General features: G+C 52.7%; 28 non-coding genes across 28 annotated transcripts; 27 read left to right on the top strand and 1 right to left on the bottom strand.

Annotated features, from left to right (window-relative positions):
• Positions 1–331: 331 nt before the first annotated feature.
• On the top strand, positions 332–402 carry TRNAG-GCC (transfer RNA glycine (anticodon GCC)). The gene has a single exon. It is a non-coding gene; the product is annotated as a tRNA-Gly (tRNA).
• A 409-nt stretch (positions 403–811) lies between these two features.
• On the top strand, positions 812–884 carry TRNAA-AGC (transfer RNA alanine (anticodon AGC)). The gene has a single exon. It is a non-coding gene; the product is annotated as a tRNA-Ala (tRNA).
• Positions 885–2,310: 1,426 nt separating this feature from the next.
• Positions 2,311–2,381, top strand: TRNAG-GCC (transfer RNA glycine (anticodon GCC)). The gene has a single exon. It is a non-coding gene; the product is annotated as a tRNA-Gly (tRNA).
• A 408-nt stretch (positions 2,382–2,789) lies between these two features.
• On the top strand, positions 2,790–2,862 carry TRNAA-AGC (transfer RNA alanine (anticodon AGC)). Its single transcript has one exon. It is a non-coding gene; the product is annotated as a tRNA-Ala (tRNA).
• An 863-nt stretch (positions 2,863–3,725) lies between these two features.
• Positions 3,726–3,796, top strand: TRNAG-GCC (transfer RNA glycine (anticodon GCC)). Its single transcript has one exon. It is a non-coding gene; the product is annotated as a tRNA-Gly (tRNA).
• A 408-nt stretch (positions 3,797–4,204) lies between these two features.
• Positions 4,205–4,277, top strand: TRNAA-AGC (transfer RNA alanine (anticodon AGC)). Its single transcript has one exon. It is a non-coding gene; the product is annotated as a tRNA-Ala (tRNA).
• An 863-nt stretch (positions 4,278–5,140) lies between these two features.
• TRNAG-GCC (transfer RNA glycine (anticodon GCC)) lies at positions 5,141–5,211 on the top strand. Its single transcript has one exon. It is a non-coding gene; the product is annotated as a tRNA-Gly (tRNA).
• A 408-nt stretch (positions 5,212–5,619) lies between these two features.
• On the top strand, positions 5,620–5,692 carry TRNAA-AGC (transfer RNA alanine (anticodon AGC)). Its single transcript has one exon. It is a non-coding gene; the product is annotated as a tRNA-Ala (tRNA).
• An 863-nt stretch (positions 5,693–6,555) lies between these two features.
• On the top strand, positions 6,556–6,626 carry TRNAG-GCC (transfer RNA glycine (anticodon GCC)). The gene has a single exon. It is a non-coding gene; the product is annotated as a tRNA-Gly (tRNA).
• Positions 6,627–7,034: 408 nt separating this feature from the next.
• TRNAA-AGC (transfer RNA alanine (anticodon AGC)) lies at positions 7,035–7,107 on the top strand. Its single transcript has one exon. It is a non-coding gene; the product is annotated as a tRNA-Ala (tRNA).
• Positions 7,108–7,970: 863 nt separating this feature from the next.
• TRNAG-GCC (transfer RNA glycine (anticodon GCC)) lies at positions 7,971–8,041 on the top strand. Its single transcript has one exon. It is a non-coding gene; the product is annotated as a tRNA-Gly (tRNA).
• Positions 8,042–9,385: 1,344 nt separating this feature from the next.
• Positions 9,386–9,456, top strand: TRNAG-GCC (transfer RNA glycine (anticodon GCC)). The gene has a single exon. It is a non-coding gene; the product is annotated as a tRNA-Gly (tRNA).
• A 409-nt stretch (positions 9,457–9,865) lies between these two features.
• Positions 9,866–9,938, top strand: TRNAA-AGC (transfer RNA alanine (anticodon AGC)). The gene has a single exon. It is a non-coding gene; the product is annotated as a tRNA-Ala (tRNA).
• An 863-nt stretch (positions 9,939–10,801) lies between these two features.
• TRNAG-GCC (transfer RNA glycine (anticodon GCC)) lies at positions 10,802–10,872 on the top strand. The gene has a single exon. It is a non-coding gene; the product is annotated as a tRNA-Gly (tRNA).
• A 407-nt stretch (positions 10,873–11,279) lies between these two features.
• On the top strand, positions 11,280–11,352 carry TRNAA-AGC (transfer RNA alanine (anticodon AGC)). The gene has a single exon. It is a non-coding gene; the product is annotated as a tRNA-Ala (tRNA).
• An 863-nt stretch (positions 11,353–12,215) lies between these two features.
• Positions 12,216–12,286, top strand: TRNAG-GCC (transfer RNA glycine (anticodon GCC)). Its single transcript has one exon. It is a non-coding gene; the product is annotated as a tRNA-Gly (tRNA).
• Positions 12,287–12,694: 408 nt separating this feature from the next.
• On the top strand, positions 12,695–12,767 carry TRNAA-AGC (transfer RNA alanine (anticodon AGC)). The gene has a single exon. It is a non-coding gene; the product is annotated as a tRNA-Ala (tRNA).
• Positions 12,768–13,630: 863 nt separating this feature from the next.
• On the top strand, positions 13,631–13,701 carry TRNAG-GCC (transfer RNA glycine (anticodon GCC)). Its single transcript has one exon. It is a non-coding gene; the product is annotated as a tRNA-Gly (tRNA).
• Positions 13,702–15,045: 1,344 nt separating this feature from the next.
• Positions 15,046–15,116, top strand: TRNAG-GCC (transfer RNA glycine (anticodon GCC)). Its single transcript has one exon. It is a non-coding gene; the product is annotated as a tRNA-Gly (tRNA).
• Positions 15,117–15,525: 409 nt separating this feature from the next.
• TRNAA-AGC (transfer RNA alanine (anticodon AGC)) lies at positions 15,526–15,598 on the top strand. Its single transcript has one exon. It is a non-coding gene; the product is annotated as a tRNA-Ala (tRNA).
• Positions 15,599–16,461: 863 nt separating this feature from the next.
• Positions 16,462–16,532, top strand: TRNAG-GCC (transfer RNA glycine (anticodon GCC)). Its single transcript has one exon. It is a non-coding gene; the product is annotated as a tRNA-Gly (tRNA).
• Positions 16,533–16,939: 407 nt separating this feature from the next.
• Positions 16,940–17,012, top strand: TRNAA-AGC (transfer RNA alanine (anticodon AGC)). Its single transcript has one exon. It is a non-coding gene; the product is annotated as a tRNA-Ala (tRNA).
• A 1,342-nt stretch (positions 17,013–18,354) lies between these two features.
• TRNAA-AGC (transfer RNA alanine (anticodon AGC)) lies at positions 18,355–18,427 on the top strand. Its single transcript has one exon. It is a non-coding gene; the product is annotated as a tRNA-Ala (tRNA).
• A 385-nt stretch (positions 18,428–18,812) lies between these two features.
• On the bottom strand, positions 18,813–18,884 carry TRNAT-CGU (transfer RNA threonine (anticodon CGU)). Its single transcript has one exon. It is a non-coding gene; the product is annotated as a tRNA-Thr (tRNA).
• A 406-nt stretch (positions 18,885–19,290) lies between these two features.
• TRNAG-GCC (transfer RNA glycine (anticodon GCC)) lies at positions 19,291–19,361 on the top strand. The gene has a single exon. It is a non-coding gene; the product is annotated as a tRNA-Gly (tRNA).
• A 409-nt stretch (positions 19,362–19,770) lies between these two features.
• Positions 19,771–19,843, top strand: TRNAA-AGC (transfer RNA alanine (anticodon AGC)). Its single transcript has one exon. It is a non-coding gene; the product is annotated as a tRNA-Ala (tRNA).
• An 863-nt stretch (positions 19,844–20,706) lies between these two features.
• On the top strand, positions 20,707–20,777 carry TRNAG-GCC (transfer RNA glycine (anticodon GCC)). The gene has a single exon. It is a non-coding gene; the product is annotated as a tRNA-Gly (tRNA).
• A 408-nt stretch (positions 20,778–21,185) lies between these two features.
• TRNAA-AGC (transfer RNA alanine (anticodon AGC)) lies at positions 21,186–21,258 on the top strand. The gene has a single exon. It is a non-coding gene; the product is annotated as a tRNA-Ala (tRNA).
• The last annotated feature ends 337 nt before the right edge of the window (positions 21,259–21,595 follow it).

The raw sequence follows: 21,595 nt of genomic DNA, 5'->3' as shown, positions 1-21,595 counted from the left end.
CTGGCAAAGTCACAATGTAGATGACGAGGCGTTTCCATCGATGTTGACAAGCAAAAGGTGCCAGTGCCATCCTTATGCTGAGGGTTTTGGCTCAGCACGCTTCCGCTGCGCCACTCTGCTCTTGTTGCTGAGGAGGAGCATCAACAACAAAATGTGGATCTAGTTTGCTACCGATCCCATGGGGAGTGGGTCCATCTGGCAAAGTCACAATGTAGATGACAAGGCGTTTCCATCGATGTTGACAAGCTAATGCCAAGTCAAGTCTGGGCAAAAGCTGGACTCTCCTAGACCAGCTGAGCGAGGAGGGTGATGGCGCCGGCCCCGGCGTGGCGCATTGGTGGTTCAGTGGTAGAATTCTCGCCTGCCACGCGGGAGGCCCGGGTTCGATTCCCGGCCAATGCAATTATGGTGTCTTTGTCTTTAAAGCCCCCCCTTCCCCCCCCCCCGGGTAGCTCTCTCCCGCCAATTTCAAGTCCGGTGGAATGCATCAAGGCACAAGGTGTTTATTGTCTAGAACGTACTAGGTGGTGGGAAGGTTCTTTTGGAAACCACCTTCTCCTAATGACATCATTGAAACCCATGAGGTCATACTTCCGAAAGGGATCAGTTGTCAATGGACTCACGAAGGGAGAAAAAAAATGGGGGGACTCTGAGGAAGGGAGAGTGCAAACCTTCGAAGCTCGGAAAACGGGTGGCTGTCCTGGTGTCTAGCGGCCAGAGCAGGTTGTGGATTTTGCAAAACTGCATATATTACGCATAGCACATAAGAGGACAGGGATCAGCCATAGCGCCAACGGGGAGCCCAAGCAAAGGGGGATTAGCTCAAGTGGTAGAGCGCTCGCTTAGCATGCGAGAGGTAGCGGGATCGATGCCCGCATTCTCCAAATGCTGCCTTCCTGGGAGGCACCTGGCTTTTGCGTTTGTTGTTGAAGCTTGGAACCGAGCGCCGCGAGCAACATGGGAAGCCAGAGTCCTCCTCATAACATGTGCCAAGGCGGCGTTGACGCGTTTTTTTTTTTGAGGCAGCTGTGGCTTCAGCCAAAGTCAGGCAGGCAGTATTGGACAAAAGCAATCCATTAAAGAAAGCACGGCCAGGCTTCCTTTGCCAAGAGACAATATTGCATTAGCACAAAAGGTGCCCGTGCCATCCTTATGCTGAGGGTTTTGGACTCGTTTAACCACCAGAATCAGGTTCAACTTCTCTTTGTGTGTGAAAGAGCGCCCTTTGGCCCCACTAGCAAATATCGACTGGCATAGGAAAAGGCAACGTAGCAGAGGATGGTTTCGATCCATCGACCTCTGGGTTATGGGCCCAGCACGCTTCCGCTGCGCCACTCTGCTCTTGCTGCCGAGCTGGTGCATCGACAACAAAATGTGGATCTAGTTTGCTACCGATCCCATGGGGAGTGGGTCCATCTGGCAAAGTCACAATGTAGATGACGAGGCGTTTCCATCGATGTTGACAAGCAAAAGGTGCCAGTGCCATCCTTATGCTGAGGGTTTTGGCTCAGCACGCTTCCGCTGCGCCACTCTGCTCTTGTTGCTGAGGAGGAGCATCAACAACAAAATGTGGATCTAGTTTGCTACCGATCCCATGGGGAGTGGGTCCATCTGGCAAAGTCACAATGTAGATGACAAGGCGTTTCCATCGATGTTGACAAGCTAATGCCAAGAGACAATATTGCATTAGCACAAAAGGTGCCCGTGCCATCCTTATGCTGAGGGTTTTGGACTCGTTTAACCACCAGAATCAGGTTCAACTTCTCTTTGTGTGTGAAAGAGCGCCCTTTGGCCCCACTAGCAAATATCGACTGGCATAGGAAAAGGCAACGTAGCAGAGGATGGTTTCGATCCATCGACCTCTGGGTTATGGGCCCAGCACGCTTCCGCTGCGCCACTCTGCTCTTGCTGCCGAGCTGGTGCATCGACAACAAAATGTGGATCTAGTTTGCTACCGATCCCATGGGGAGTGGGTCCATCTGGCAAAGTCACAATGTAGATGACGAGGCGTTTCCATCGATGTTGACAAGCAAAAGGTGCCAGTGCCATCCTTATGCTGAGGGTTTTGGCTCAGCACGCTTCCGCTGCGCCACTCTGCTCTTGTTGCTGAGGAGGAGCATCAACAACAAAATGTGGATCTAGTTTGCTACCGATCCCATGGGGAGTGGGTCCATCTGGCAAAGTCACAATGTAGATGACAAGGCGTTTCCATCGATGTTGACAAGCTAATGCCAAGTCAAGTCTGGGCAAAAGCTGGACTCTCCTAGACCAGCTGAGCGAGGAGGGTGATGGCGCCGGCCCCGGCGTGGCGCATTGGTGGTTCAGTGGTAGAATTCTCGCCTGCCACGCGGGAGGCCCGGGTTCGATTCCCGGCCAATGCAATTATGGTGTCTTTGTCTTTAAAGCCCCCCCCTTCCCCCCCCCGGGTAGCTCTCTCCCGCCAATTTCAAGTCCGGTGGAATGCATCAAGGCACAAGGTGTTTATTGTCTAGAACGTACTAGGTGGTGGGAAGGTTCTTTTGGAAACCACCTTCTCCTAATGACATCATTGAAACCCATGAGGTCATACTTCCGAAAGGGATCAGTTGTCAATGGACTCACGAAGGGAGAAAAAAAATGGGGGGACTCTGAGGAAGGGAGAGTGCAAACCTTCGAAGCTCGGAAAACGGGTGGCTGTCCTGGTGTCTAGCGGCCAGAGCAGGTTGTGGATTTTGCAAAACTGCATATATTACGCATAGCACATAAGAGGACAGGGATCAGCCATAGCGCCAACGGGGAGCCCAAGCAAAGGGGGATTAGCTCAAGTGGTAGAGCGCTCGCTTAGCATGCGAGAGGTAGCGGGATCGATGCCCGCATTCTCCAAACGCTGCCTTCCTGGGAGGCACCTGGCTTTTGCGTTTGTTGTTGAAGCTTGGAACCGAGCGCCGCGAGCAACATGGGAAGCCAGAGTCCTCCTCATAACATGTGCCAAGGCGGCGTTGACGCGTTTTTTTTTTTGAGGCAGCTGTGGCTTCAGCCAAAGTCAGGCAGGCAGTATTGGACAAAAGCAATCCATTAAAGAAAGCACGGCCAGGCTTCCTTTGCCAAGAGACAATATTGCATTAGCACAAAAGGTGCCCGTGCCATCCTTATGCTGAGGGTTTTGGACTCGTTTAACCACCAGAATCAGGTTCAACTTCTCTTTGTGTGTGAAAGAGCGCCCTTTGGCCCCACTAGCAAATATCGACTGGCATAGGAAAAGGCAACGTAGCAGAGGATGGTTTCGATCCATCGACCTCTGGGTTATGGGCCCAGCACGCTTCCGCTGCGCCACTCTGCTCTTGCTGCCGAGCTGGTGCATCGACAACAAAATGTGGATCTAGTTTGCTACCGATCCCATGGGGAGTGGGTCCATCTGGCAAAGTCACAATGTAGATGACGAGGCGTTTCCATCGATGTTGACAAGCAAAAGGTGCCAGTGCCATCCTTATGCTGAGGGTTTTGGCTCAGCACGCTTCCGCTGCGCCACTCTGCTCTTGTTGCTGAGGAGGAGCATCAACAACAAAATGTGGATCTAGTTTGCTACCGATCCCATGGGGAGTGGGTCCATCTGGCAAAGTCACAATGTAGATGACAAGGCGTTTCCATCGATGTTGACAAGCTAATGCCAAGTCAAGTCTGGGCAAAAGCTGGACTCTCCTAGACCAGCTGAGCGAGGAGGGTGATGGCGCCGGCCCCGGCGTGGCGCATTGGTGGTTCAGTGGTAGAATTCTCGCCTGCCACGCGGGAGGCCCGGGTTCGATTCCCGGCCAATGCAATTATGGTGTCTTTGTCTTTAAAGCCCCCCCTTCCCCCCCCCCGGGTAGCTCTCTCCCGCCAATTTCAAGTCCGGTGGAATGCATCAAGGCACAAGGTGTTTATTGTCTAGAACGTACTAGGTGGTGGGAAGGTTCTTTTGGAAACCACCTTCTCCTAATGACATCATTGAAACCCATGAGGTCATACTTCCGAAAGGGATCAGTTGTCAATGGACTCACGAAGGGAGAAAAAAAATGGGGGGACTCTGAGGAAGGGAGAGTGCAAACCTTCGAAGCTCGGAAAACGGGTGGCTGTCCTGGTGTCTAGCGGCCAGAGCAGGTTGTGGATTTTGCAAAACTGCATATATTACGCATAGCACATAAGAGGACAGGGATCAGCCATAGCGCCAACGGGGAGCCCAAGCAAAGGGGGATTAGCTCAAGTGGTAGAGCGCTCGCTTAGCATGCGAGAGGTAGCGGGATCGATGCCCGCATTCTCCAAACGCTGCCTTCCTGGGAGGCACCTGGCTTTTGCGTTTGTTGTTGAAGCTTGGAACCGAGCGCCGCGAGCAACATGGGAAGCCAGAGTCCTCCTCATAACATGTGCCAAGGCGGCGTTGACGCGTTTTTTTTTTTGAGGCAGCTGTGGCTTCAGCCAAAGTCAGGCAGGCAGTATTGGACAAAAGCAATCCATTAAAGAAAGCACGGCCAGGCTTCCTTTGCCAAGAGACAATATTGCATTAGCACAAAAGGTGCCCGTGCCATCCTTATGCTGAGGGTTTTGGACTCGTTTAACCACCAGAATCAGGTTCAACTTCTCTTTGTGTGTGAAAGAGCGCCCTTTGGCCCCACTAGCAAATATCGACTGGCATAGGAAAAGGCAACGTAGCAGAGGATGGTTTCGATCCATCGACCTCTGGGTTATGGGCCCAGCACGCTTCCGCTGCGCCACTCTGCTCTTGCTGCCGAGCTGGTGCATCGACAACAAAATGTGGATCTAGTTTGCTACCGATCCCATGGGGAGTGGGTCCATCTGGCAAAGTCACAATGTAGATGACGAGGCGTTTCCATCGATGTTGACAAGCAAAAGGTGCCAGTGCCATCCTTATGCTGAGGGTTTTGGCTCAGCACGCTTCCGCTGCGCCACTCTGCTCTTGTTGCTGAGGAGGAGCATCAACAACAAAATGTGGATCTAGTTTGCTACCGATCCCATGGGGAGTGGGTCCATCTGGCAAAGTCACAATGTAGATGACAAGGCGTTTCCATCGATGTTGACAAGCTAATGCCAAGTCAAGTCTGGGCAAAAGCTGGACTCTCCTAGACCAGCTGAGCGAGGAGGGTGATGGCGCCGGCCCCGGCGTGGCGCATTGGTGGTTCAGTGGTAGAATTCTCGCCTGCCACGCGGGAGGCCCGGGTTCGATTCCCGGCCAATGCAATTATGGTGTCTTTGTCTTTAAAGCCCCCCCTTCCCCCCCCCCGGGTAGCTCTCTCCCGCCAATTTCAAGTCCGGTGGAATGCATCAAGGCACAAGGTGTTTATTGTCTAGAACGTACTAGGTGGTGGGAAGGTTCTTTTGGAAACCACCTTCTCCTAATGACATCATTGAAACCCATGAGGTCATACTTCCGAAAGGGATCAGTTGTCAATGGACTCACGAAGGGAGAAAAAAAATGGGGGGACTCTGAGGAAGGGAGAGTGCAAACCTTCGAAGCTCGGAAAACGGGTGGCTGTCCTGGTGTCTAGCGGCCAGAGCAGGTTGTGGATTTTGCAAAACTGCATATATTACGCATAGCACATAAGAGGACAGGGATCAGCCATAGCGCCAACGGGGAGCCCAAGCAAAGGGGGATTAGCTCAAGTGGTAGAGCGCTCGCTTAGCATGCGAGAGGTAGCGGGATCGATGCCCGCATTCTCCAAACGCTGCCTTCCTGGGAGGCACCTGGCTTTTGCGTTTGTTGTTGAAGCTTGGAACCGAGCGCCGCGAGCAACATGGGAAGCCAGAGTCCTCCTCATAACATGTGCCAAGGCGGCGTTGACGCGTTTTTTTTTTTGAGGCAGCTGTGGCTTCAGCCAAAGTCAGGCAGGCAGTATTGGACAAAAGCAATCCATTAAAGAAAGCACGGCCAGGCTTCCTTTGCCAAGAGACAATATTGCATTAGCACAAAAGGTGCCCGTGCCATCCTTATGCTGAGGGTTTTGGACTCGTTTAACCACCAGAATCAGGTTCAACTTCTCTTTGTGTGTGAAAGAGCGCCCTTTGGCCCCACTAGCAAATATCGACTGGCATAGGAAAAAGCAACGTAGCAGAGGATGGTTTCGATCCATCGACCTCTGGGTTATGGGCCCAGCACGCTTCCGCTGCGCCACTCTGCTCTTGCTGCCGAGCTGGTGCATCGACAACAAAATGTGGATCTAGTTTGCTACCGATCCCATGGGGAGTGGGTCCATCTGGCAAAGTCACAATGTAGATGACGAGGCGTTTCCATCGATGTTGACAAGCAAAAGGTGCCAGTGCCATCCTTATGCTGAGGGTTTTGGCTCAGCACGCTTCCGCTGCGCCACTCTGCTCTTGTTGCTGAGGAGGAGCATCAACAACAAAATGTGGATCTAGTTTGCTACCGATCCCATGGGGAGTGGGTCCATCTGGCAAAGTCACAATGTAGATGACAAGGCGTTTCCATCGATGTTGACAAGCTAATGCCAAGTCAAGTCTGGGCAAAAGCTGGACTCTCCTAGACCAGCTGAGCGAGGAGGGTGATGGCGCCGGCCCCGGCGTGGCGCATTGGTGGTTCAGTGGTAGAATTCTCGCCTGCCACGCGGGAGGCCCGGGTTCGATTCCCGGCCAATGCAATTATGGTGTCTTTGTCTTTAAAGCCCCCCCTTCCCCCCCCCCGGGTAGCTCTCTCCCGCCAATTTCAAGTCCGGTGGAATGCATCAAGGCACAAGGTGTTTATTGTCTAGAACGTACTAGGTGGTGGGAAGGTTCTTTTGGAAACCACCTTCTCCTAATGACATCATTGAAACCCATGAGGTCATACTTCCGAAAGGGATCAGTTGTCAATGGACTCACGAAGGGAGAAAAAAAATGGGGGGACTCTGAGGAAGGGAGAGTGCAAACCTTCGAAGCTCGGAAAACGGGTGGCTGTCCTGGTGTCTAGCGGCCAGAGCAGGTTGTGGATTTTGCAAAACTGCATATATTACGCATAGCACATAAGAGGACAGGGATCAGCCATAGCGCCAACGGGGAGCCCAAGCAAAGGGGGATTAGCTCAAGTGGTAGAGCGCTCGCTTAGCATGCGAGAGGTAGCGGGATCGATGCCCGCATTCTCCAAACGCTGCCTTCCTGGGAGGCACCTGGCTTTTGCGTTTGTTGTTGAAGCTTGGAACCGAGCGCCGCGAGCAACATGGGAAGCCAGAGTCCTCCTCATAACATGTGCCAAGGCGGCGTTGACGCGTTTTTTTTTTTGAGGCAGCTGTGGCTTCAGCCAAAGTCAGGCAGGCAGTATTGGACAAAAGCAATCCATTAAAGAAAGCACGGCCAGGCTTCCTTTGCCAAGAGACAATATTGCATTAGCACAAAAGGTGCCCGTGCCATCCTTATGCTGAGGGTTTTGGACTCGTTTAACCACCAGAATCAGGTTCAACTTCTCTTTGTGTGTGAAAGAGCGCCCTTTGGCCCCACTAGCAAATATCGACTGGCATAGGAAAAGGCAACGTAGCAGAGGATGGTTTCGATCCATCGACCTCTGGGTTATGGGCCCAGCACGCTTCCGCTGCGCCACTCTGCTCTTGCTGCCGAGCTGGTGCATCGACAACAAAATGTGGATCTAGTTTGCTACCGATCCCATGGGGAGTGGGTCCATCTGGCAAAGTCACAATGTAGATGACGAGGCGTTTCCATCGATGTTGACAAGCAAAAGGTGCCAGTGCCATCCTTATGCTGAGGGTTTTGGCTCAGCACGCTTCCGCTGCGCCACTCTGCTCTTGTTGCTGAGGAGGAGCATCAACAACAAAATGTGGATCTAGTTTGCTACCGATCCCATGGGGAGTGGGTCCATCTGGCAAAGTCACAATGTAGATGACAAGGCGTTTCCATCGATGTTGACAAGCTAATGCCAAGTCAAGTCTGGGCAAAAGCTGGACTCTCCTAGACCAGCTGAGCGAGGAGGGTGATGGCGCCGGCCCCGGCGTGGCGCATTGGTGGTTCAGTGGTAGAATTCTCGCCTGCCACGCGGGAGGCCCGGGTTCGATTCCCGGCCAATGCAATTATGGTGTCTTTGTCTTTAAAGCCCCCCCTTCCCCCCCCCCGGGTAGCTCTCTCCCGCCAATTTCAAGTCCGGTGGAATGCATCAAGGCACAAGGTGTTTATTGTCTAGAACGTACTAGGTGGTGGGAAGGTTCTTTTGGAAACCACCTTCTCCTAATGACATCATTGAAACCCATGAGGTCATACTTCCGAAAGGGATCAGTTGTCAATGGACTCACGAAGGGAGAAAAAAAATGGGGGGACTCTGAGGAAGGGAGAGTGCAAACCTTCGAAGCTCGGAAAACGGGTGGCTGTCCTGGTGTCTAGCGGCCAGAGCAGGTTGTGGATTTTGCAAAACTGCATATATTACGCATAGCACATAAGAGGACAGGGATCAGCCATAGCGCCAACGGGGAGCCCAAGCAAAGGGGGATTAGCTCAAGTGGTAGAGCGCTCGCTTAGCATGCGAGAGGTAGTGGGATCGATGCCCGCATTCTCCAAACGCTGCCTTCCTGGGAGGCACCTGGCTTTTGCGTTTGTTGTTGAAGCTTGGAACCGAGCGCCGCGAGCAACATGGGAAGCCAGAGTCCTCCTCATAACATGTGCCAAGGCGGCGTTGACGCGTTTTTTTTTTTGAGGCAGCTGTGGCTTCAGCCAAAGTCAGGCAGGCAGTATTGGACAAAAGCAATCCATTAAAGAAAGCACGGCCAGGCTTCCTTTGCCAAGAGACAATATTGCATTAGCACAAAAGGTGCCCGTGCCATCCTTATGCTGAGGGTTTTGGACTCGTTTAACCACCAGAATCAGGTTCAACTTCTCTTTGTGTGTGAAAGAGCGCCCTTTGGCCCCACTAGCAAATATCGACTGGCATAGGAAAAGGCAACGTAGCAGAGGATGGTTTCGATCCATCGACCTCTGGGTTATGGGCCCAGCACGCTTCCGCTGCGCCACTCTGCTCTTGCTGCCGAGCTGGTGCATCGACAACAAAATGTGGATCTAGTTTGCTACCGATCCCATGGGGAGTGGGTCCATCTGGCAAAGTCACAATGTAGATGACGAGGCGTTTCCATCGATGTTGACAAGCAAAAGGTGCCAGTGCCATCCTTATGCTGAGGGTTTTGGCTCAGCACGCTTCCGCTGCGCCACTCTGCTCTTGTTGCTGAGGAGGAGCATCAACAACAAAATGTGGATCTAGTTTGCTACCGATCCCATGGGGAGTGGGTCCATCTGGCAAAGTCACAATGTAGATGACAAGGCGTTTCCATCGATGTTGACAAGCTAATGCCAAGTCAAGTCTGGGCAAAAGCTGGACTCTCCTAGACCAGCTGAGCGAGGAGGGTGATGGCGCCGGCCCCAGCGTGGCGCATTGGTGGTTCAGTGGTAGAATTCTCGCCTGCCACGCGGGAGGCCCGGGTTCGATTCCCGGCCAATGCAATTATGGTGTCTTTGTCTTTAAAGCCCCCCCCTTCCCCCCCCCCGGGTAGCTCTCTCCCGCCAATTTCAAGTCCGGTGGAATGCATCAAGGCACAAGGTGTTTATTGTCTAGAACGTACTAGGTGGTGGGAAGGTTCTTTTGGAAACCACCTTCTCCTAATGACATCATTGAAACCCATGAGGTCATACTTCCGAAAGGGATCAGTTGTCAATGGACTCACGAAGGGAGAAAAAAAATGGGGGGACTCTGAGGAAGGGAGAGTGCAAACCTTCGAAGCTCGGAAAACGGGTGGCTGTCCTGGTGTCTAGCGGCCAGAGCAGGTTGTGGATTTTGCAAAACTGCATATATTACGCATAGCACATAAGAGGACAGGGATCAGCCATAGCGCCAACGGGGAGCCCAAGCAAAGGGGGATTAGCTCAAGTGGTAGAGCGCTCGCTTAGCATGCGAGAGGTAGCGGGATCGATGCCCGCATTCTCCAAACGCTGCCTTCCTGGGAGGCACCTGGCTTTTGCGTTTGTTGTTGAAGCTTGGAACCGAGCGCCGCGAGCAACATGGGAAGCCAGAGTCCTCCTCATAACATGTGCCAAGGCGGCGTTGACGCGTTTTTTTTTTTGAGGCAGCTGTGGCTTCAGCCAAAGTCAGGCAGGCAGTATTGGACAAAAGCAATCCATTAAAGAAAGCACGGCCAGGCTTCCTTTGCCAAGAGACAATATTGCATTAGCACAAAAGGTGCCCGTGCCATCCTTATGCTGAGGGTTTTGGACTCGTTTAACCACCAGAATCAGGTTCAACTTCTCTTTGTGTGTGAAAGAGCGCCCTTTGGCCCCACTAGCAAATATCGACTGGCATAGGAAAAGGCAACGTAGCAGAGGATGGTTTCGATCCATCGACCTCTGGGTTATGGGCCCAGCACGCTTCCGCTGCGCCACTCTGCTCTTGCTGCCGAGCTGGTGCATCGACAACAAAATGTGGATCTAGTTTGCTACCGATCCCATGGGGAGTGGGTCCATCTGGCAAAGTCACAATGTAGATGACGAGGCGTTTCCATCGATGTTGACAAGCAAAAGGTGCCAGTGCCATCCTTATGCTGAGGGTTTTGGCTCAGCACGCTTCCGCTGCGCCACTCTGCTCTTGTTGCTGAGGAGGAGCATCAACAACAAAATGTGGATCTAGTTTGCTACCGATCCCATGGGGAGTGGGTCCATCTGGCAAAGTCACAATGTAGATGACAAGGCGTTTCCATCGATGTTGACAAGCTAATGCCAAGTCAAGTCTGGGCAAAAGCTGGACTCTCCTAGACCAGCTGAGCGAGGAGGGTGATGGCGCCGGCCCCGGCGTGGCGCATTGGTGGTTCAGTGGTAGAATTCTCGCCTGCCACGCGGGAGGCCCGGGTTCGATTCCCGGCCAATGCAATTATGGTGTCTTTGTCTTTAAAGCCCCCCCTTCCCCCCCCCGGGTAGCTCTCTCCCGCCAATTTCAAGTCCGGTGGAATGCATCAAGGCACAAGGTGTTTATTGTCTAGAACGTACTAGGTGGTGGGAAGGTTCTTTTGGAAACCACCTTCTCCTAATGACATCATTGAAACCCATGAGGTCATACTTCCGAAAGGGATCAGTTATCAATGGACTCACGAAGGGAGAAAAAAAATGGGGGGACTCTGAGGAAGGGAGAGTGCAAACCTTCGAAGCTCGGAAAACGGGTGGCTGTCCTGGTGTCTAGCGGCCAGAGCAGGTTGTGGATTTTGCAAAACTGCATATATTACGCATAGCACATAAGAGGACAGGGATCAGCCATAGCGCCAACGGGGAGCCCAAGCAAAGGGGGATTAGCTCAAGTGGTAGAGCGCTCGCTTAGCATGCGAGAGGTAGCGGGATCGATGCCCGCATTCTCCAAACGCTGCCTTCCTGGGAGGCACCTGGCTTTTGCGTTTGTTGTTGAAGCTTGGAACCGAGCGCCGCGAGCAACATGGGAAGCCAGAGTCCTCCTCATAACATGTGCCAAGGCGGCGTTGACGCGTTTTTTTTTTTGAGGCAGCTGTGGCTTCAGCCAAAGTCAGGCAGGCAGTATTGGACAAAAGCAATCCATTAAAGAAAGCACGGCCAGGCTTCCTTTGCCAAGAGACAATATTGCATTAGCACAAAAGGTGCCCGTGCCATCCTTATGCTGAGGGTTTTGGACTCGTTTAACCACCAGAATCAGGTTCAACTTCTCTTTGTGTGTGAAAGAGCGCCCTTTGGCCCCACTAGCAAATATCGACTGGCATAGGAAAAGGCAACGTAGCAGAGGATGGTTTCGATCCATCGACCTCTGGGTTATGGGCCCAGCACGCTTCCGCTGCGCCACTCTGCTCTTGCTGCCGAGCTGGTGCATCGACAACAAAATGTGGATCTAGTTTGCTACCGATCCCATGGGGAGTGGGTCCATCTGGCAAAGTCACAATGTAGATGACGAGGCGTTTCCATCGATGTTGACAAGCAAAAGGTGCCAGTGCCATCCTTATGCTGAGGGTTTTGGCTCAGCACGCTTCCGCTGCGCCACTCTGCTCTTGTTGCTGAGGAGGAGCATCAACAACAAAATGTGGATCTAGTTTGCTACCGATCCCATGGGGAGTGGGTCCATCTGGCAAAGTCACAATGTAGATGACAAGGCGTTTCCATCGATGTTGACAAGCTAATGCCAAGTCAAGTCTGGGCAAAAGCTGGACTCTCCTAGACCAGCTGAGCGAGGAGGGTGATGGCGCCGGCCCCGGCGTGGCGCATTGGTGGTTCAGTGGTAGAATTCTCGCCTGCCACGCGGGAGGCCCGGGTTCGATTCCCGGCCAATGCAATTATGGTGTCTTTGTCTTTAAAGCCCCCCCTTCCCCCCCCCCGGGTAGCTCTCTCCCGCCAATTTCAAGTCCGGTGGAATGCATCAAGGCACAAGGTGTTTATTGTCTAGAACGTACTAGGTGGTGGGAAGGTTCTTTTGGAAACCACCTTCTCCTAATGACATCATTGAAACCCATGAGGTCATACTTCCGAAAGGGATCAGTTGTCAATGGACTCACGAAGGGAGAAAAAAAATGGGGGGACTCTGAGGAAGGGAGAGTGCAAACCTTCGAAGCTCGGAAAACGGGTGGCTGTCCTGGTGTCTAGCGGCCAGAGCAGGTTGTGGATTTTGCAAAACTGCATATATTACGCATAGCACATAAGAGGACAGGGATCAGCCATAGCGCCAACGGGGAGCCCAAGCAAAGGGGGATTAGCTCAAGTGGTAGAGCGCTCGCTTAGCATGCGAGAGGTAGCGGGATCGATGCCCGCATTCTCCAAACGCTGCCTTCCTGGGAGGCACCTGGCTTTTGCGTTTGTTGTTGAAGCTTGGAACCGAGCGCCGCGAGCAACATGGGAAGCCAGAGTCCTCCTCATAACATGTGCCAAGGCGGCGTTGACGCGTTTTTTTTTTTGAGGCAGCTGTGGCTTCAGCCAAAGTCAGGCAGGCAGTATTGGACAAAAGCAATCCATTAAAGAAAGCACGGCCAGGCTTCCTTTGCCAAGAGACAATATTGCATTAGCACAAAAGGTGCCCGTGCCATCCTTATGCTGAGGGTTTTGGACTCGTTTAACCACCAGAATCAGGTTCAACTTCTCTTTGTGTGTGAAAGAGCGCCCTTTGGCCCCACTAGCAAATATCGACTGGCATAGGAAAAGGCAACGTAGCAGAGGATGGTTTCGATCCATCGACCTCTGGGTTATGGGCCCAGCACGCTTCCGCTGCGCCACTCTGCTCTTGCTGCCGAGCTGGTGCATCGACAATAAAATGTGGATCTAGTTTGCTACCGATCCCATGGGGAGTGGGTCCATCTGGCAAAGTCACAATGTAGATGACGAGGCGTTTCCATCGATGTTGACAAGCAAAAGGTGCCAGTGCCATCCTTATGCTGAGGGTTTTGGCTCAGCACGCTTCCGCTGCGCCACTCTGCTCTTGTTGCTGAGGAGGAGCATCAACAACAAAATGTGGATCTAGTTTGCTACCGATCCCATGGGGAGTGGGTCCATCTGGCAAAGTCACAATGTAGATGACAAGGCGTTTCCATCGATGTTGACAAGCTAATGCCAAGTCAAGTCTGGGCAAAAGCTGGACTCTCCTAGACCAGCTGAGCGAGGAGGGTGATGGCGCCGGCCCCGGCGTGGCGCATTGGTGGTTCAGTGGTAGAATTCTCGCCTGCCACGCGGGAGGCCCGGGTTCGATTCCCGGCCAATGCAATTATGGTGTCTTTGTCTTTAAAGCCCCCCCTTCCCCCCCCCCGGGTAGCTCTCTCCCGCCAATTTCAAGTCCGGTGGAATGCATCAAGGCACAAGGTGTTTATTGTCTAGAACGTACTAGGTGGTGGGAAGGTTCTTTTGGAAACCACCTTCTCCTAATGACATCATTGAAACCCATGAGGTCATACTTCCGAAAGGGATCAGTTGTCAATGGACTCACGAAGGGAGAAAAAAAATGGGGGGACTCTGAGGAAGGGAGAGTGCAAACCTTCGAAACTCGGAAAACGGGTGGCTGTCCTGGTGTCTAGCGGCCAGAGCAGGTTGTGGATTTTGCAAAACTGCATATATTACGCATAGCACATAAGAGGACAGGGATCAGCCATAGCGCCAACGGGGAGCCCAAGCAAAGGGGGATTAGCTCAAGTGGTAGAGCGCTCGCTTAGCATGCGAGAGGTAGTGGGATCGATGCCCGCATTCTCCAAACGCTGCCTTCCTGGGAGGCACCTGGCTTTTGCGTTTGTTGTTGAAGCTTGGAACCGAGCGCCGCGAGCAACATGGGAAGCCAGAGTCCTCCTCATAACATGTGCCAAGGCGGCGTTGACGCGTTTTTTTTTTTGAGGCAGCTGTGGCTTCAGCCAAAGTCAGGCAGGCAGTATTGGACAAAAGCAATCCATTAAAGAAAGCACGGCCAGGCTTCCTTTGCCAAGAGACAATATTGCATTAGCACAAAAGGTGCCCGTGCCATCCTTATGCTGAGGGTTTTGGACTCGTTTAACCACCAGAATCAGGTTCAACTTCTCTTTGTGTGTGAAAGAGCGCCCTTTGGCCCCACTAGCAAATATCGACTGGCATAGGAAAAGGCAACGTAGCAGAGGATGGTTTCGATCCATCGACCTCTGGGTTATGGGCCCAGCACGCTTCCGCTGCGCCACTCTGCTCTTGCTGCTGAGCTGGTGCATCGACAACAAAATGTGGATCTAGTTTGCTACCGATCCCATGGGGAGTGGGTCCATCTGGCAAAGTCACAATGTAGATGACGAGGCGTTTCCATCGATGTTGACAAGCAAAAGGTGCCAGTGCCATCCTTATGCTGAGGGTTTTGGCTCAGCACGCTTCCGCTGCGCCACTCTGCTCTTGTTGCTGAGGAGGAGCATCAACAACAAAATGTGGATCTAGTTTGCTACCGATCCCATGGGGAGTGGGTCCATCTGGCAAAGTCACAATGTAGATGACAAGGCGTTTCCATCGATGTTGACAAGCTAATGCCAAGTCAAGTCTGGGCAAAAGCTGGACTCTCCTAGACCAGCTGAGCGAGGAGGGTGATGGCGCCGGCCCCGGCGTGGCGCATTGGTGGTTCAGTGGTAGAATTCTCGCCTGCCACGCGGGAGGCCCGGGTTCGATTCCCGGCCAATGCAATTATGGTGTCTTTGTCTTTAAAGCCCCCCCCTTCCCCCCCCCCGGGTAGCTCTCTCCCGCCAATTTCAAGTCCGGTGGAATGCATCAAGGCACAAGGTGTTTATTGTCTAGAACGTACTAGGTGGTGGGAAGGTTCTTTTGGAAACCACCTTCTCCTAATGACATCATTGAAACCCATGAGGTCATACTTCCGAAAGGGATCAGTTGTCAATGGACTCACGAAGGGAGAAAAAAAATGGGGGGACTCTGAGGAAGGGAGAGTGCAAACCTTCGAAGCTCGGAAAACGGGTGGCTGTCCTGGTGTCTAGCGGCCAGAGCAGGTTGTGGATTTTGCAAAACTGCATATATTACGCATAGCACATAAGAGGACAGGGATCAGCCATAGCGCCAACGGGGAGCCCAAGCAAAGGGGGATTAGCTCAAGTGGTAGAGCGCTCGCTTAGCATGCGAGAGGTAGCGGGATCGATGCCCGCATTCTCCAAACGCTGCCTTCCTGGGAGGCACCTGGCTTTTGCGTTTGTTGTTGAAGCTTGGAACCGAGCGCCGCGAGCAACATGGGAAGCCAGAGTCCTCCTCATAACATGTGCCAAGGCGGCGTTGACGCGTTTTTTTTTTTGAGGCAGCTGTGGCTTCAGCCAAAGTCAGGCAGGCAGTATTGGACAAAAGCAATCCATTAAAGAAAGCACGGCCAGGCTTCCTTTGCCAAGAGACAATATTGCATTAGCACAAAAGGTGCCCGTGCCATCCTTATGCTGAGGGTTTTGGACTCGTTTAACCACCAGAATCAGGTTCAACTTCTCTTTGTGTGTGAAAGAGCGCCCTTTGGCCCCACTAGCAAATATCGACTGGCATAGGAAAAGGCAACGTAGCAGAGGATGGTTTCGATCCATCGACCTCTGGGTTATGGGCCCAGCACGCTTCCGCTGCGCCACTCTGCTCTTGCTGCCGAGCTGGTGCATCGACAACAAAATGTGGATCTAGTTTGCTACCGATCCCATGGGGAGTGGGTCCATCTGGCAAAGTCACAATGTAGATGACGAGGCGTTTCCATCGATGTTGACAAGCAAAAGGTGCCAGTGCCATCCTTATGCTGAGGGTTTTGGCTCAGCACGCTTCCGCTGCGCCACTCTGCTCTTGTTGCTGAGGAGGAGCATCAACAACAAAATGTGGATCTAGTTTGCTACCGATCCCATGGGGAGTGGGTCCATCTGGCAAAGTCACAATGTAGATGACAAGGCGTTTCCATCGATGTTGACAAGCTAATGCCAAGTCAAGTCTGGGCAAAAGCTGGACTCTCCTAGACCAGCTGAGCGAGGAGGGTGATGGCGCCGGCCCCGGCGTGGCGCATTGGTGGTTCAGTGGTAGAATTCTCGCCTGCCACGCGGGAGGCCCGGGTTCGATTCCCGGCCAATGCAATTATGGTGTCTTTGTCTTTAAAGCCCCCCCTTCCCCCCCCCGGGTAGCTCTCTCCTGCCAATTTCAAGTCCGGTGGAATGCATCAAGGCACAAGGTGTTTATTGTCTAGAACGTACTAGGTGGTGGGAAGGTTCTTTTGGAAACCACCTTCTCCTAATGACATCATTGAAACCCATGAGGTCATACTTCCGAAAGGGATCAGTTGTCAATGGACTCACGAAGGGAGAAAAAAAATGGGGGGACTCTGAGGAAGGGAGAGTGCAAACCTTCGAAGCTCGGAAAACGGGTGGCTGTCCTGGTGTCTAGCGGCCAGAGCAGGTTGTGGATTTTGCAAAACTGCATATATTACGCATAGCACATAAGAGGACAGGGATCAGCCATAGCGCCAACGGGGAGCCCAAGCAAAGGGGGATTAGCTCAAGTGGTAGAGCGCTCGCTTAGCATGCGAGAGGTAGCGGGATCGATGCCCGCATTCTCCAAACGCTGCCTTCCTGGGAGGCACCTGGCTTTTGCGTTTGTTGTTGAAGCTTGGAACCGAGCGCCGCGAGCAACATGGGAAGCCAGAGTCCTCCTCATAACATGTGCCAAGGCGGCGTTGACGCGTTTTTTTTTTTGAGGCAGCTGTGGCTTCAGCCAAAGTCAGGCAGGCAGTATTGGACAAAAGCAATCCATTAAAGAAAGCACGGCCAGGCTTCCTTTGCCAAGAGACAATATTGCATTAGCACAAAAGGTGCCCGTGCCATCCTTATGCTGAGGGTTTTGGACTCGTTTAACCACCAGAATCAGGTTCAACTTCTCTTTGTGTGTGAAAGAGCGCCCTTTGGCCCCACTAGCAAATATCGACTGGCATAGGAAAAGGCAACGTAGCAGAGGATGGTTTCGATCCATCGACCTCTGGGTTATGGGCCCAGCACGCTTCCGCTGCGCCACTCTGCTCTTGCTGCCGAGCTGGTGCATCGACAACAAAATGTGGATCTAGTTTGCTACCGATCCCATGGGGAGTGGGTCCATCTGGCAAAGTCACAATGTAGATGACGAGGCGTTTCCATCGATGTTGACAAGCAAAAGGTGCCAGTGCCATCCTTATGCTGAGGGTTTTGGCTCAGCACGCTTCCGCTGCGCCACTCTGCTCTTGTTGCTGAGGAGGAGCATCAACAACAAAATGTGGATCTAGTTTGCTACCGATCCCATGGGGAGTGGGTCCATCTGGCAAAGTCACAATGTAGATGACAAGGCGTTTCCATCGATGTTGACAAGCTAATGCCAAGTCAAGTCTGGGCAAAAGCTGGACTCTCCTAGACCAGCTGAGCGAGGAGGGTGATGGCGCCGGCCCCGGCGTGGCGCATTGGTGGTTCAGTGGTAGAATTCTCGCCTGCCACGCGGGAGGCCCGGGTTCGGTTCCCGGCCAATGCAATTATGGTGTCTTTGTCTTTAAAGCCCCCCCTTCCCCCCCCCCGGGTAGCTCTCTCCCGCCAATTTCAAGTCCGGTGGAATGCATCAAGGCACAAGGTGTTTATTGTCTAGAACGTACTAGGTGGTGGGAAGGTTCTTTTGGAAACCACCTTCTCCTAATGACATCATTGAAACCCATGAGGTCATACTTCCGAAAGGGATCAGTTGTCAATGGACTCACGAAGGGAGAAAAAAAATGGGGGGACTCTGAGGAAGGGAGAGTGCAAACCTTCGAAGCTCGGAAAACGGGTGGCTGTCCTGGTGTCTAGCGGCCAGAGCAGGTTGTGGATTTTGCAAAACTGCATATATTACGCATAGCACATAAGAGGACAGGGATCAGCCATAGCGCCAACGGGGAGCCCAAGCAAAGGGGGATTAGCTCAAGTGGTAGAGCGCTCGCTTAGCATGCGAGAGGTAGCGGGATCGATGCCCGCATTCTCCAAACGCTGCCTTCCTGGGAGGCACCTGGCTTTTGCGTTTGTTGTTGAAGCTTGGAACCGAGCGCCGCGAGCAACATGGGAAGCCAGAGTCCTCCTCATAACATGTGCCAAGGCGGCGTTGACGCGTTTTTTTTTTTGAGGCAGCTGTGGCTTCAGCCAAAGTCAGGCAGGCAGTATTGGACAAAAGCAATCCATTAAAGAAAGCACGGCCAGGCTTCCTTTGCCAAGAGACAATATTGCATTAGCACAAAAGGTGCCCGTGCCATCCTTATGCTGAGGGTTTTGGACTCGTTTAACCACCAGAATCAGGTTCAACTTCTCTTTGTGTGTGAAAGAGCGCCCTTTGGCCCCACTAGCAAATATCGACTGGCATAGGAAAAGGCAACGTAGCAGAGGATGGTTTCGATCCATCGACCTCTGGGTTACGGGCCCAGCACGCTTCCGCTGCGCCACTCTGCTCTTGCTGCCGAGCTGGTGCATCGACAACAAAATGTGGATCTAGTTTGCTACCGATCCCATGGGGAGTGGGTCCATCTGGCAAAGTCACAATGTAGATGACGAGGCGTTTCCATCGATGTTGACAAGCAAAAGGTGCCAGTGCCATCCTTATGCTGAGGGTTTTGGCTCAGCACGCTTCCGCTGCGCCACTCTGCTCTTGTTGCTGAGGAGGAGCATCAACAACAAAATGTGGATCTAGTTTGCTACCGATCCCATGGGGAGTGGGTCCATCTGGCAAAGTCACAATGTAGATGACAAGGCGTTTCCATCGATGTTGACAAGCTAATGCCAAGTCAAGTCTGGGCAAAAGCTGGACTCTCCTAGACCAGCTGAGCGAGGAGGGTGATGGCGCCGGCCCCAGCGTGGCGCATTGGTGGTTCAGTGGTAGAATTCTCGCCTGCCACGCGGGAGGCCCGGGTTCGATTCCCGGCCAATGCAATTATGGTGTCTTTGTCTTTAAAGCCCCCCCCTTCCCCCCCCCCGGGTAGCTCTCTCCCGCCAATTTCAAGTCCGGTGGAATGCATCAAGGCACAAGGTGTTTATTGTCTAGAACGTACTAGGTGGTGGGAAGGTTCTTTTGGAAACCACCTTCTCCTAATGACATCATTGAAACCCATGAGGTCATACTTCCGAAAGGGATCAGTTGTCAATGGACTCACGAAGGGAGAAAAAAAATGGGGGGACTCTGAGGAAGGGAGAGTGCAAACCTTCGAAGCTCGGAAAACGGGTGGCTGTCCTGGTGTCTAGCGGCCAGAGCAGGTTGTGGATTTTGCAAAACTGCATATATTACGCATAGCACATAAGAGGACAGGGATCAGCCATAGCGCCAACGGGGAGCCCAAGCAAAGGGGGATTAGCTCAAGTGGTAGAGCGCTCGCTTAGCATGCGAGAGGTAGCGGGATCGATGCCCGCATTCTCCAAACGCTGCCTTCCTGGGAGGCACCTGGCTTTTGCGTTTGTTGTTGAAGCTTGGAACCGAGCGCCGCGAGCAACATGGGAAGCCAGAGTCCTCCTCATAACATGTGCCAAGGCGGCGTTGACGCGTTTTTTTTTTTGAGGCAGCTGTGGCTTCAGCCAAAGTCAGGCAGGCAGTATTGGACAAAAGCAATCCATTAAAGAAAGCACGGCCAGGCTTCCTTTGCCAAGAGACAATATTGCATTAGCACAAAAGGTGCCCGTGCCATCCTTATGCTGAGGGTTTTGGACTCGTTTAACCACCAGAATCAGGTTCAACTTCTCTTTGTGTGTGAAAGAGCGCCCTTTGGCCCCACTAGCAAATATCGACTGGCATAGGAAAAGGCAACGTAGCAGAGGATGGTTTCGATCCATCGACCTCTGGGTTATGGGCCCAGCACGCTTCCGCTGCGCCACTCTGCTCTTGCTGCCGAGCTGGTGCATCGACAACAAAATGTGGATCTAGTTTGCTACCGATCCCATGGGGAGTGGGTCCATCTGGCAAAGTCACAATGTAGATGACGAGGCGTTTCCATCGATGTTGACAAGCAAAAGGTGCCAGTGCCATCCTTATGCTGAGGGTTTTGGCTCAGCACACTTCCGCTGCGCCACTCTGCTCTTGTTGCTGAGGAGGAGCATCAACAACAAAATGTGGATCTAGTTTGCTACCGATCCCATGGGGAGTGGGTCCATCTGGCAAAGTCACAATGTAGATGACAAGGCGTTTCCATCGATGTTGACAAGCTAATGCCAAGTCAAGTCTGGGCAAAAGCTGGACTCTCCTAGACCAGCTGAGCGAGGAGGGTGATGGCGCCGGCCCCGGCGTGGCGCATTGGTGGTTCAGTGGTAGAATTCTCGCCTGCCACGCGGGAGGCCCGGGTTCGATTCCCGGCCAATGCAATTATGGTGTCTTTGTCTTTAAAGCCCCCCCTTCCCCCCCCCCGGGTAGCTCTCTCCCGCCAATTTCAAGTCCGGTGGAATGCATCAAGGCACAAGGTGTTTATTGTCTAGAACGTACTAGGTGGTGGGAAGGTTCTTTTGGAAACCACCTTCTCCTAATGACATCATTGAAACCCATGAGGTCATACTTCCGAAAGGGATCAGTTGTCAATGGACTCACGAAGGGAGAAAAAAAATGGGGGGACTCTGAGGAAGGGAGAGTGCAAACCTTCGAAGCTCGGAAAACGGGTGGCTGTCCTGGTGTCTAGCGGCCAGAGCAGGTTGTGGATTTTGCAAAACTGCATATATTACGCATAGCACATAAGAGGACAGGGATCAGCCATAGCGCCAACGGGGAGCCCAAGCAAAGGGGGATTAGCTCAAGTGGTAGAGCGCTCGCTTAGCATGCGAGAGGTAGCGGGATCGATGCCCGCATTCTCCAAACGCTGCCTTCCTGGGAGGCACCTGGCTTTTGCGTTTGTTGTTGAAGCTTGGAACCGAGCGCCGCGAGCAACATGGGAAGCCAGAGTCCTCCTCATAACATGTGCCAAGGCGGCGTTGACGCGTTTTTTTTTTTGAGGCAGCTGTGGCTTCAGCCAAAGTCAGGCAGGCAGTATTGGACAAAAGCAATCCATTAAAGAAAGCACGGCCAGGCTTCCTTTGCCAAGAGACAATATTGCATTAGCACAAAAGGTGCCCGTGCCATCCTTATGCTGAGGGTTTTGGACTCGTTTAACCACCAGAATCAGGTTCAACTTCTCTTTGTGTGTGAAAGAGCG

The sequence above is a fragment of the Aquarana catesbeiana genome, linkage group LG04, assembly GCF_042186555.1.
Source record: "Aquarana catesbeiana isolate 2022-GZ linkage group LG04, ASM4218655v1, whole genome shotgun sequence".
NCBI classification, from domain to species: Eukaryota; Metazoa; Chordata; class Amphibia; order Anura; family Ranidae; genus Aquarana; species Aquarana catesbeiana.
This window is presented reverse-complemented; position numbering and strand designations above follow the sequence as displayed.